This window comes from Chironomus tepperi, unplaced genomic scaffold, assembly GCF_022539635.2.
Source record: "Chironomus tepperi strain 1889 unplaced genomic scaffold, CSIRO-AGI_Ctep_v1 contig_74, whole genome shotgun sequence".
NCBI lineage: Eukaryota > Metazoa > Arthropoda > Insecta > Diptera > Chironomidae > Chironomus > Chironomus tepperi.
The window spans coordinates 484,834-499,594 of NW_027226196.1; the positions used below are offsets into that span (position 1 = coordinate 484,834).

The window sequence follows — 14,761 nt, forward strand, 5'->3', positions numbered from 1 at the left end:
AATTGAGCGAGATGATATTTTTCTCATTAGAATCAGTGCTGATGATCTCTTTTGTATCTTTACATCCCAATTCTCGTCGTCGTTGTCAAGTTGATGATCTCAAGTGAAAAAGCATGTCAAACTTGAAAATTGCATTTTAAGTTAACCGAGGACTTTACATTGAGATCGAGACACGTTTGAAGGTTCTTTTTTACGGTGTGTAGTCAGCGACTCAACTCCAATTTTTTTTCTTTACTTACTCTCTCCACCTCGGCAATCAAAATCGAAAAATCTTATTCTCTCATCATTTCGCACACGATGCGACATGCGAGATGAGTAGTTTGTAAGTAAAGAGAAAAATCGGCAAAATAGAAAGGAAGAAAAATCGCAATCTATTTTTACCATAACATTTTGTTAACAACAGTCACTATGTATATCAATATTCTCTCTATTTCTCATCCTCATCACAATCTACGAGAAAGATGATAGAGCATCGAGTGAGATGGAAACATTGTTGTATTATGGGGAGAATAACTCATCTTACTCTAAACGTGAAGTTCACACCAAGTGAGGATAAATAAAGTTTATAATTGAAAATATTAAAGAAGAAAGTAACTGATGTGCGAACTTTGTTGAATGTGAAGTTTTTAGTACTTCAAAGAGTTTTTAGTAAAAGGTAATAAAAATTCCGGAATGAATTTATGGAACATTTTATTTTTTTTGAGGTTGAATGAACAAATTTTTTGGGGTTTACTGGACTGAAAAAAATTTGTTAAATATTGAATTTTTGAAATTTTCTTCAATTTTTGGATGTTTCCTGAGTCGACGCAATTCTGACGCAATTTTCTGAATCTATCTATTTAAATGTTTCTAAAATGATATAAATTGTCAAAAAGGCTAAGTTTTCTGAGAAAAAAGGACTTCCAAGAAGACGAAAAATTTCTGAGAAGATACAATTTCTGAACAAATGTTAATGAATTTTCTGAGAAGACAAAATAATTATAAAAACGTCTAAACAGAATGTTACCAAGATGATAAATATTCTCAAAAAATAATTTCCGAGCAGGCAAATGAATTTTCCGAGAAGACGAAACAGCCATTAAAACTACTGAACAGACAAATTTTTCCAATGAATTTTTTCTTAGAAGATGAAATTTCCGAGTATAACAAATTTTGATTAATTTTCCGAGAAGACACAACATCCAAAAAACTACTGAGCAGACAAAATGCGTCCAAATGTTGAAAATGCCAAAAAAAATTTCAAATGAATTTTCGAGAAGACAAAGCAAAACTGAGTAGACCAAGATGATAAAAAACCAGACGAAAATTACTGAGAAACTGAACTTATGAACTAATAATAACGAATTTCTATGATGATAAAACTACTGAGCAGACAAAATGTTTCAAAGATGATAAGAACCAAAAAGTATTTCTGAGCAAATAAAACCGAATTTTCTGAGAAGACAAAACAGCTATAAAAACCACTGAGTAGACAAAATATTTCCAAGATGACATAAATGGTTAAAAAATACTTCCGAGAAGGCGAAAAATTTCTGAGAGGATACAATTTTTGAACAAATTTTGATAAAAAGAAGAGAAAACAGCCATAAAAAATACTGAGCTGACAAAACATTTTTAATCACAAAAATTAGTACAGTTTTAATTAAAATTTACAGAAATCTCAGTGGAAAACAAGGAAATTAACACATGTTACAGCAAACGTTTCATCGTACGACAAACGACAACAACTTTTGAAATAAACAACATTTCATTTACAAGGTGAAATACAAAGATATTTATTAAAAAATAAACAAGAATAAATCCGAGATGACTGAATTATTTAGTTTATTAATTTCCACGAATCATCCAGTCAACACACTTTAAAGTAAAGTGTCGATTGAACAAAGCATTCTTTCCATTTCAAAATAAATCATTAATTTCTTTTCCTTAATTCATCATGAGAATGAGAAATTAACTTTCATTCATTAACCATCATTCAATACACATTGTACATATTGTGTTATTGAAGAAGAGACTGAAAGATTGAAAGTAAAAAATAAACGACTACGTCGCCATAAAGCCGAATTTAAAAGAAAAACGAGAAAATTCTCATTTCAAATTTTGAGCATTTTAAGAATAGAGTCAGTGGATTACAAAAACAACAACACATGTTCATTAGACACATCATCAGTATGACTTCACTAGTAAATCTAGTTTTGTTCATCTCTCTCAGTTTGTAATATGCACTAAAAGGAAAATTAATGGTTTATTTGAAATAAATTTGAAAAATTTATAAATAATCAGCAGTGAAAAAACATTTTTTTTTTGTGTATGCGGTGAGTTTTTTTATGAAAAAAGAAATGAAAAATTGGAAATCAGAGAGGATTTTCTTTTTCCTCTGTTTGTGCGTTGACAGTGTTGTTAATCTATGTGGATTGATCTTTTTAATGTTTATAATGCTTATAAAGCTTCTTGTCATTATGAATTTTCCACAGGCTAAGTTAATTGATCAATAATCCAGCCTCAGGAGACTTGACCCTGACTTGGTATTGGATTTTGGATTCAGTTTGAATTCGGAACCATGCTAGAGTCACGTTGGCTTGTTTTCGGATTTTGAATCGATTAACTGACATTAACACTGACTAGTGCTACTCATTCATGGCTTTTGATTAGGATTCAACGATTGAAATTGTCGAACTACTTTTGAAAAATGTGTTGAAGCTTGCAGTCTGACTTTAGATAGCCTATTGATTCAGAGATTTGTAAACTTGATCCAAATCATGTAAAGTTTTAAAGGTTTATATATCACGAGCTTTTTAATGTGGCATTCTAATTCTCTAGACCGAGACTTACAAGTCTTAGTGTATATCCTTAACAAACAATAGCTTTTTACTCTGAAAGATCCAGAGCTTCGCGCCATTTAAGACTCAGATCTAGTTTATCGAGTGATGTATTGATAAACCACCGCACTCAAAACCAGATCTTCAGTTGTAATTGAGAATCGGAACCACTTCTTTAAACTCATTGCATTTCCAGTGCATATGATTCGAAAAAGGATATGAAAACAATTTCCCCTGCCGAGTCTCGAACCCATGATCACTTTTTTTTTTTAATGATTAAATCCCGAAGAACAAAACCACTAAGCCATCGACCAAATTTTAATCACTTAACCCATGTAACCAAAATGTTCCATATGTATAAAAGTTCTTGAGGAATACATATGGAGCATTTGGGTTACATGGGAAGTGAGTATAGATAAAGTCACTCTAAACTAAACATTCATCGTGATAACAACACTGGCACTCGATACATGTATACACATACACCTATATCTGTATTGCTTTTGTGCTTGTTCACGTATGTGCGATGCTAAGCGATGCTTTCGACCACAAAAAAACCACCTGATCAATTTTATGATTTTCACTATAAAAATCCGCGACTCCGAACATGTTATTCGATAATATCACTCTCGAGTATATTTGGCATTTGCGGAAATCTTGCAACCCTCAAAAAAAGAGAGTGCTATCTCGACTTGCCATCCTTCCTTTATGTGTTTATTTTTTGAAAATTTTTCATCAAATCTATTTGATTTCAGCAATCATAACTTAAGCGCGTGTATATTTTGCGTATAAATGCTGTCGTCATCAATTTCTGTGTTTTCAGTGCAGAAAATTTATGGCAGGCAGTAAAAAAAAACGTTGCTTCTCTCTTCTCTCTTTACCCACTGACTTTGCCATAAACAAACAAACGGAGCAAAAAAAAATTATTCTCGATAAAATAAACATTCATAGAGTTTATGAAAATATTTTTCTTTTTAAGAAAGGAATGGAATTCCTCTAACAGTGAAAGTTATGCTTCTTTGTGCCTTTACAAACATATAAATTATATTTTTAGTCATAAAATTCTCAATTTAACCACAAAAAGTATTTTTAATCACATTCATGCCGTGCATCAATTGCACATTAGATGCTTAATATTGATGATCTAATTGATCTATTCTCGCTCAGTTCTTCTTATTTTTCGTCATCACCATCAAGTCACACTTGTGCTGTTCATGATCCACTAATTGTTTTGTGTTTGTTTGAGTAGGGTAGTAAATAATACAGAAAGAGATGGAATATGTTAAATTGTTTTGTGGATTCATCTTGAGTGGATTAAAATACGGTTGAAATAGACATTGACTAGATTTACTTGCCATTAGTTAGTTATAATGAATGTTTGTCCACTCGCGAATATATTGGTAGTTGATTTACACACTTTAAATATAAACATAAAGCTTTTAAAGTTGTTTAAAGAATCCACATCGCTACGGGCAACTAAATCTAAAAACCCATGATCCCTGTTAGGTGCCTTTAGAAAGCTGAATACCCTAACAGTCTATCCTAACCAAAAGAGACCGCTTTTAGGCACCTTAGTGGTCATTTGGTACAATGAAAGCATGCTCTTAGGTCTAGTTTTATCATAGTAACATGGGAGCTTCACCTTTGTCTAGACAGTACCGTTTGTATTAAGATCATTTGCATTTACAAAAGGCAGTCCTGCCTTAAGTTAAGGGAAGCTACAGAACAAATTTTTAGGATGAAATTAAAGAAATTTTGCTAATTTAAACTTTTTAGTGACATTTTCTCACTCATGGATTTGCCCAGGAGCTAGATGTGTCTAGAAATGATGATCAGCGCCAAGGCAATGCCAAGCTTTAGGTTTACCTAATCAAAGACAGAAACAGTTGCCTAAACAAAGGCATTGTCAGTCATAACGTAATCGTTTGTAGGCCATTATTTATCGAAATTCCACAATAAGCCACTGGTAGGCAGTAATCGCGTGGTTCTAATTAAACTGTCTCTTTGACTGTCGAATGAACAGCATTTTAATGTGTCCAAATTGTATAAAATTCAAAAAATGCGCCTTAAAATCCAAAAATTCTCTCCATAACTTGCCAACTTTAAAATTTATTTAAAATAGCTGCTGTATATTGCATTGTGTAGTTAATGATGATGAAACGAAGTAAATGACTGTGAAGAAAAAATTTTCCTCACCAGCAGCCACACGACGACGTCATGAAAAAAGCGATGAAATAGAAACTAGTACGTCAGATATTTATACCAGATGATTTCCTAGTACATCATTTAAAGAAGAGCTGATAATTTATTTACATAAAAAAAAGAAAGGAAATCTTGAGAGTCATAAAAAGTCAAAAAAAATAAATTGTAAACTTTTGAATTTCATTTTAATGATCGGCCATAAAATCTCATAAAATATTTTTTGTTGATCTCAATTTTCAATTTTCCACTGACATTCAATATTGAGCGATATAGACAGTCGAACATCCACAAAATGTTTGAGTGGTTAATGAAGTATTTTTATGAGCTTCGACTATGTAAACATCAATTAAAGGGAACAAATGCTTATCGATTGCTTTCACTCGATCAATTTTGATAGCTACGATTCCACTTGAATTGGAATTTTTTCGTCTTTTTCTTCTTAAACGGCCTTCCTTTCTTGAATTAAATTCCATTCTCATTTCTATTTTTCTTTTGTCCTTTTTACTTTTGGTTCTGTATTACATTAACCCGGAAGATACATGACGGTGTGAAGAATTTGAAGGTCGATAAGCATTGTTAGAGGTTTTTTGTGTAATTTTGACTAGGGGCCGTTCACTTATAACGTACGAAGGTGGGGGATTGTGTAGGAATATATTATTAAACATCTGAAGTTGGGTTACAACCTATTTTACTAATAGAAAACCCAAGAATCTTATCTTGCCTTTGCTGTACAAATTGATTTCGGAAATAATCGATAGACAAGCCTTCAGTCTTTAACTGATTGTGGGACTGGATCACAATAGATGAGGAATTTTCGATAACGTAAGCATCCCCACATATAGTCCTAATATTATCGGTCTTATTAGCGGCAAAAAAGGATACCACAAGAAAGGATACAATCAGGGATACATTTTACATTTGGTCAGCTTTGATATCAGACATGGGCTTTCTCAATTCCTCAATTTTTGAAAAATTAAGTAGTATCCATCAATATCCTGGCACTATACCGTAATGTCAATCCCTGACAGGCATAAAGACCGCTTCTATATATTGTAGTGGTAATTCTGTACCATGAAAACATGCTTTGCCTGTTAGGAAACTAGAGTTTAACTAGTAAACCTTAGCAGATGAATAATTAGAGCCAATAATTTTGTGAGACTCTACCTACATGCCACATTTTTGATCATCTTGGTGACATTTGGCATCTTTATTGTATTTGCCAAGTAAATGCATCAAAAGTATTAATTAAAATCAGCATTGATAGGTTCGGCAGTAATTTTTTGCTCCTAAACATTTGCCGTCTATATCTCCCTAACGCAATGGTGGTCAACCTCGTCAGACTCGGCAGTCTCGTGTGCCGTCAATAAATTTCGGAAGTTTAATGAACTATCTGCAGTGTGTGGTTTTAGTTCAGGCTTACTTTCAAGGAGTGTCGCGTAAAATAAAAGACTGTTCACCTCTGTTCTAACGGCGGTTCCTCATCCGAATATATTTCCCGGGTTTGAGGTATACAGTTCTAATAAATAACATCAAAAATGAAGAAGAAAAAATTTCCTAAATCAGTGAATAAGGTTCAGTCAATTGAATCGAGTTATTGCCGAGCATTTTTTTTTTTTGCTCATCCTTCAATATCAAATAAACGATGATGACAGAAATTATTGAAGGTTCTATTGACAAAAAAAAATTTTATTGGGGATGAGAGAGAGACAATTGTAAGGCATTAAATGAGTTAAACTATTGCTATGGATTTTATTTTATTGCGGTGGATTAGAAATGGATTGTGGGAACCATGAAATTGGGTAACTGTAGGTAACAACATGGCAATAAATTTTGATTGTTATTTTGTGGATATAATCCAAGGTCGACTTTGTGATATTTAATGGAGATTATTATTGATTTTTATGAGAATTTTGATCTTTTTTAGTCATTTGAAGAATTGATTGTGCGGCAACGTAACTTTATCGACTGTGCTTTATCTAAAAATAACAATCAGAAATATTTTGAATTTATAAATATTAAAAACTCAAAAATATAAAATTGGCAGGTTTTCTTCTTCCTGCAAGTCAATCAAATTATAATGTAAAGAAAATTTGAAGGTTTATGTACACTAAAGATGATTTTTGTATTAGGTTTAGGTAGTAGGTTAAGCAGCAGACCATTAACGAAGCAGTCGTTGGTTTGTCATATGTATGATGTCTGCCGGATTGGACAAAAAGGTCATTTGACTAGTTAATGTCATGTCCTTCTAATTAGACTTTTCAAAACTTAGTTTTGAGAAGGACAAATCAAAATTGACAGTGTGAATATAAAGCATCTGTGATTAAGAATTTCGAATATTCCTGAAATCTTAAATCTCCTCATCAATTTGAGGAGTTTACACTCCTTAATATTTCATAATTAGAGAAGTAGTTGTAGGATTATTTACTTTAGTGCAAGACTGCACTTCAACTTGCCTGTGACTCCGGCTCTAGGTTGGATTTGATAAAATCCAGACTCAACTCAGAATCAAATCGGTCTGGAGTCTGATTTTTGGTCTATGCCGTTTGCTTTCACGCTCTAACAAACAATTGATTGAAGTTTGCAACTACTATGACATAACGGCATCTATATTCTAATAACCCAGTAACTGGCAACTTGTGCGTTGTCACTATTATATTCCCATCTCCTTCTATCCAGCTGATCTCATGTTCGAATCCCACGAATTAATCAAATGACACCATTAAAATGTCTACCATATCCTATTGTTAATCATACAATATACTCTCCTAAATTCACAAGAAAACTGCTGACAATCCACGAATAAAATTTTGTCATACAACATTTATCATTCTTTAAATCGAATGACCGATCAAAATTTTCCATCGACTGAGCAGCAACAAATAAATTAGAAGGAAAAATTATAAGCCAAAAAAAATAGGAACAACAAAAGGCAAAAAAAAACTAAACTAATAACAGAATGACATATAATAATCGGCAATGACAAAAGAGGGAAGCCACGAACAACTATCACTTGTTGGTTTTTAATGATGCCTTTATGTCCCATATACTAACCACCACCGCCTGAAATATTAATGAATGCAAATCATTTTCATTGTTATTTGCTTATTTTTTTGTGACTATGTCATATTTACTTATTATTCTTTGTGAATATGCTGTACATTCATTGTGTAGCTACACGCCTACCTCCAAAAAAACCTACTCAGTCTTTTCTATAATTTTCTATCTATTTATCATCATATCAGCAGCGGCGACAAAAACACTTTCAATACGCAAAAATGATAAATGACATTGGATGCTATATTGAAAATATCTCATTTTTCTTCTGCCTTTATGATTATTATTATGACGCTCATATGTACAACAGCGCTTGTTGTTGTACATGCTCTGCTCATATGAAATGGAATCGCGTCAATTGTTGAGAATGAGAAGCTTTTAGTGAACATACACATACTCGTATGGAGATAAAGAGGGAACAATACTATATAGACGGCAAATTGTGTGTAAGAAATGTAAATGGAATGAAATTGTAAACAAAAGTAGAGGAATTTGGCTTTAATGAGGGAATTTGAGCGCTTTTCACGAATGACACAAATGAAAAAGGTGCCATTGCAGAGCTCTTTAGGTTTGATCATTAAAAAAAAATTTATACGCAAAGATTAGGTTTTTACAAAGCTTAGGGAATTGAACCCAAGGAATGAATTCCTGTTTTATGATTTTTAAATCTCAAAAATTGAACAATTAGCATTTTTTGACTAAAACGTCATGATTAATATAATGAATATGACATCATTAATATGCCAAAGTCTTGTCATGTCATGCTATGTCAATGTAATGTCATGTCATTGTCATGGCAATATAACGAACTGCATTTTCCATTGTCACAGGGCCTATTGGGCAGCTTCGAGTTTTGCCGATAAAATACTGACAAAGTTGTTTCTAAGCTAACACGTGGTGTTTGGGTTAATCAGAGTGGACAAAAATACGTTTGGGCTAGACATCAACTGGTTATGTAAATCTGAGTAGTAGAAAGGCAGAGTTTCGTTTTTAGTAGGTATCATCTAACAACTATAAAGTACAGCCATAAATTGAAGCACTATGCATCTAAAATGCAGAAAAAGCAAGCCTGTGGCTCTTGTTCGATCTCAAATTTTTAGGAACCATAAGATGCCAACACATGCACTTCTTAAGCCTAAATTATTATACATCCATAGACCTTGTATAAAACTGCATATTCATTATAATTTCACTCAGTCCTAGACCTCCATACAGTAAAAATAATGACACAAAGTGTACCATTTTCATAATAACTCGAAAAAATTTGCGTGCGCTATTTACGTAAAGGAGGCACAAAAAATGTCTTATCACATCACTTGATTTATGCATCACATATGGAGATCATAAAATTTATGAAGAGGAATATGAATACGAGTTGGAAATATCAACAATCTTTATGCACACCTGTTCACATGTAGCACACATCCTTACCCAAGACAGTCTTATAACAGCAAGCAGCAAGTATTGTCAACGGGGAAAAAAGAGAAATATTATCAATAAATGTACAGGGAAAAAATAAAATTAGGGTATGGGTTAGGTGAATAATTCAATGTTGGGAAAATGGGGGATAAGGAAGGAATCAAATAAAGGATTTGAAGAAAACTTACAGACATCTTTTTTATCGTCTCCAAAAAAAGTGAACAATGACATGATATTCAGGAACATTCTTGACAAAAAAGGAATATTTCATTGAATTCGTGAGAAAGTTTTAAATACGTGAGAATGCACATGAGGATGAGAAAGGATGCAGAAGCGCTATAATACATAATAATAGAATAAACGAGCTTGTATGTAAATATATTCATGAGAATTTCGTCTATGCTGATATCAAATTTAGATATACATGAAAAAGTTTTCCATTTTGGGATCATCTTGCTAGTTTTTTTTCTAGTCGTTTATGTATACAGGGAAATGAATTTTTAATGATGATAGAATGCTTATTTTTTTTGTTATTTAAAGGGTTCAGTTGAATGCTCTTTAATGCTGTCAAATTTAAAGTTTTGCGTCATTTTTTAGAAGATTTTTAACGTGTTTCTGATGGTTTAAAGCAGTGTTGTTCACACTGTGTACCGTGGTACTCTAGCAATTGCTATAAACCTCATTTAGGGTGCATCTTCGGTCGTATCTTACCACTAAAGTGTGTCGTGGTACAAAATAGTTTGGATATCACTGATTTAAAGCCTAAATTTGACAATCCCGAATACCACAAACGAAAGAGGCTCTTCTACTGAGCTTAAAAGCTTTCCACTAAAGCTCTTTTATTAGCATCAAATGGAAGCTGGTATGCTTTCTCGTTATCAGGATTGTGAACGGTATATCCCGGGAAATTCGGAAAATTTCAATCAAAAAACCGGGATTTCGAGAAAGCACAGAAGCTGCTTCAGTTTAGTTTCCATATGGATGCCAAATTCAGGAATACATCCATATCAATCCACATTGAGGCGGTTTCCATTTGGTTTTAATAAAAGAGCTTTTAAAGATCCTTAAAAGCTCCGTTGCGAAGCCTTTTTCTCCTAACATGCACAAAGACCGCTTTTGAGTACCATAATTTTATTTCTGTACCAATTCAGCATGCTGTATATCTGTTGGACCTCTTTAGTCTCCCTCGGACTAGATCAAATTACTTTAAATATTTTTCTTTACTCATCAAACACGTCCTTTAATACTACATGACCTAGAATTCATCTCAAATGGAAGTAACAATCCAATAAAAGCAAACGATTACAATTTTTTAAACATTTTTTTCTCCCTTTTTTGTGCTAAATGTGAAGAAGATGAAAAACAATGGCACTTTTGAGAATCCCATTTATGCGGTATAAATTCTCTGCTCCAGTTTCCTTCATTTTTTTTGCTTCTCACATAAAATAATATATTTTATTTATAAGACACAGCAAAACAAACTCGTTCGACCGTCCACAAAACAGCTATCTGTTCTATATTTGTTAACTTTAGTGGATGTGGACATGAAGAGTTTGAGGTGGATATTGATAAGGAAGTGGTTTTTAGAAGGTAGCATGGAATATGTAATTTGGAGGTTAAGTTGAGTACGTGCTCAATTTGCAGGCCATGTGGACCATCTGTAAGCCGTGGTGTCTCTCAATTCACGTCTGAAACTGCCTCTATAGGTGTCTATCCATAGTCATTAGCCAATTACAACCAGTTAACTTAAGAACTTAAACATTTAACCACATTTTATTCTTGACATCCCTTAAAAGCTTACTTAAAAGCTCCACATGATACTACTACCCTTAATTGAGAACCTCATAACCAAATTATTCCAAAAAAACTATCGAGAAAAGTATAAAATTTAATAAAATTGAATCCAGATTGTGCATCACAGCCGTCTGTACAAAAACTTAAATTTAATAAAAAAGCTCACATTTATGTGTAACATTTACTTAGTTCCTATATATAGTAAGTGCCAAAATATTCTCATGCAGAGTGAGATTCATTCCAAAAGAAGCAAAAAAAAAGAAAGTTGGAGAAATGTCGAGAAAAAAAACTTCTAGATTATATTGATCACACTGTGTCGCATGAAAAGGGTGCAAACAACATTATGCAAATTTATGGCCATTGTATTGACACAGAAAAGACAGTTTTTTACTCATTTTACATTTTAATTTATGGATCTTTGTGGTTTAATAGCTGAATATGAATATTAAAGAGTAATTTAATGTATAAACAGCGGCGGAGACAAGAAGAAGGCAAGATGATAACGACGAGACATTTTTCGAGGAAACAGTAAATTGATTTTGTGCTTGTTAAATTTACTTATTTCTCACTTGTTCCATTAACGTCAACTTAAGTTTGGGACAACCCAAATATTCAGACAATTGCTTTAAGAATTGTCAATTTTTTGATTTAAATATTCAAGAATGAGAGTTTTAGAACTGTTTTTTTTCAATTTAGAAGCTAGATTGTAAACTCTTTAGAAACACTGCAAACTCAAATTGTCCTAAAAATAAATATGAAAATAAATCATTTGAAAAAATAACGGTCAAAAAAATTTCAAAAAAGTATTTTAATAAATTGTAGAAATTTCAAATTTCAACAAAAAACCGTTGCATATTCTAAGGGGTCTCAAAGTCTTGGATTTGATGAATTTTTGATATCGAGACCAAGTCCAAAAGCGGAACCGAGACTATAATTTTAACAAAGCTTGAGACCCAGTCTTGGATGTCTTGGTCTCGGTCTCGCTTTAGCTTTTAACGTTGCAGAATTGAACAATGAATTAGTCGGAATTTCCATCCCTCCTCCCTAAACGTAATAACTAAACGTTCCATTAGTACATTCTTGAATTTTTCCTACCAAAAAGCTCAATTTACTATTAACTAAATCACATCAAGTTCCACATAATTTATCAAATTCGCCACGCACATTACATCACCTTAGTCACAGCAAGAGCGAAAGAACTTACATATTATTTTTATTATCCCTAAGGTACAAGAAAGCAATCAAAAAAAGCTACGTGACTCATATTAATTGAGTCTAGGCTATTTTCAAGTAATTTTGAATTTTAATGGTCAATCATCTGTTGTGTCTAAAGTCTTGACATGCAGGAGCTTTTGAGGAGGAAATAAGAATTTTTATAGAATATATTCATGGTGTGAATAAATGGAATTAAATGTCATTTAGGCGTTGTTGAAGTTTGAGAATTAAAGTGGATTTTGAGTTAAATTTGGTATTATGGGCTTTCAATTTACGAGTTTGTGAGTCGACTCGGCTCCACATAACTTCGAATACTTCTAAACTCTTGCTACCATGCTTAATGGGCTTTTACTCAAATTATTGCATAAAACTAAAGCAAATTAGATTTAATTTCATAACATTAACTAATTTATTCTATTTTTCTTATCTATTTCCAGACATAAAATCAAAAGTAGAACCAGATTTTGGGATATTTCCTTTTTAAGGTGAGATTTGTAAATTCAATTTATATTTCAGGATGTTATCTTAATTGATCTTAATTCCCCTGGTGGACAAAAATACGTTACGATTAGTTGATGGCAAGTCAATGTCTAGTTGATAGCCAATTCTAGCGTATTTTAGTCCACTCGGAATGGCGTTGCCTTAAAATCAGACACTGTTGTAACAATGATGAGTTTTCAATTTTTCAAAGGGATTAAGTGCTATTGAAGCCCTGGTTTGATCACACTAGTAAAAATCCTGCAAGGTACATGACGTGGAAAATGCTAAATCTCCAATACCAGGCCAGCGTGACTCTGATTTCTTATTAGATTCGCTGTAATTTAGTCTCTGACGAGTGTCTTGAAACCGGGCTTAGAGCTTTTTCTATGCCATGCATTTCGGGAATTCAATTTTTAAATTAAAAATTTAAAAAATCTCAAATTTTCACTTTGAGTCCGTTCTTTTTTTTACGTAATGCTATAAGAGGTAAATGTGTTAGGGTGGAAAAGGGAGAGAATGGGGACGGTAGAGGATGTGGGTTGGAAAAAGGCAAAATATGGTTACAAGTCGATTTGTCGAGTTACGTTTTAACTCAGCCCGTTCAGTTTACTACACATTAACTAAACATTCAACTAAAAATATGAAAAATCCACGTCAATCTCAACAGAAAATTTCCATACATAAATACAATGTAAAATGAAATTAAGTCAAAACGTCATGTAATCAATTTAGAAATTTACTCTATGTGATATAATTTTCCTTTCATAACAAAAAATTCAATTCCATTTTTATTTCCTTTCTTTTTCTTTTCCCTTTCAAATGTTCCTTTATGTTGGGTTCTTTAATGACTTGAAGAAATGCGATATTCAGAATTGTAAGCGACTCCGTGGCAACGGTTAATAGTCTAACTATAAATAACGATTTTACTTCACGATTAATCAAACGACCATAAAAACACAATCTAATGAGATTTTTTTGCTTGACCGAATGCCTTATAATTATTAACAAATTATGTAAATATGTAGCTGTATATGTGACATTTTGTGCTGCGTAAGCAAAGCTCTAATCCTTAATTTTCATAGTTTTATGTATGTGTCAAAAAGATGTTGAGGCATAAAAGGCATTATCGTAAAAATATTTCTGTGTATGCCTTGATCACATTAATTTACAAGACGAGGGTAGATTTCATCAAACTATCTGGATTTTTATAACTTTTTTTGCGTTAAGAAAAAGTTCTGTGTAGGAAACAAATTTGTATCATTTAAAGTTCATTTTGGGTGACTTGCTGTACGTCATTTGAATGAACTTTAGAGAGTGTTAACTTTAAAAAAATTGAGATCACGAGATTGAACTTTATGAATGAAGTGTCAGTGGGGAAACTCCTACAGAGTGATGTTTTACAACTGGAAGTAAATTATAGTATTCTGGTGAAATGACGTCATGAATGGAACAAAAGGAGCAGTCTTTTATGTTCTTTTGTTCATCTTAAGCAGAGCTTGAAGTCTACTAAAGTCTTTTTCATACAAAATCTTGAAAAAATCCTAAAAAACTTCGAGCTCTGTTCTTAATTGGAACATGATATGAAGCCATAACTTACTGTAACCATGTTCTTTAAGCAATATACCGTATGACGGGAATGAACGAATGCTAGTTAGATGTCGAAATTGAGAATTTTTACAAGCTTTGTGATTCGGTTTGGATTCGGCCAACAATAGAGTCAGATGGAAAACCTTTTGTAGCAACATAAGCTCCAAGTCAGAGCATGGCTCCAGTAATTA

At 32.6% G+C, this 14,761-nt stretch overlaps 1 protein-coding gene across 2 annotated transcripts in view; it reads left to right on the forward strand.

The window, feature by feature from the left end:
- Shab (Shaker cognate b) overlaps positions 1-14,761 on the forward strand; it is a 151,671-nt gene that overhangs the window by 35,507 nt on the left and 101,403 nt on the right. For both annotated transcript variants that reach the window (XM_070653959.1, XM_070653960.1), the window contains exon 3: positions 12,941-12,988. The gene's annotated coding sequence lies outside the window, so the exon portion shown is untranslated. The remainder of the gene's footprint in view (positions 1-12,940; positions 12,989-14,761) is intronic.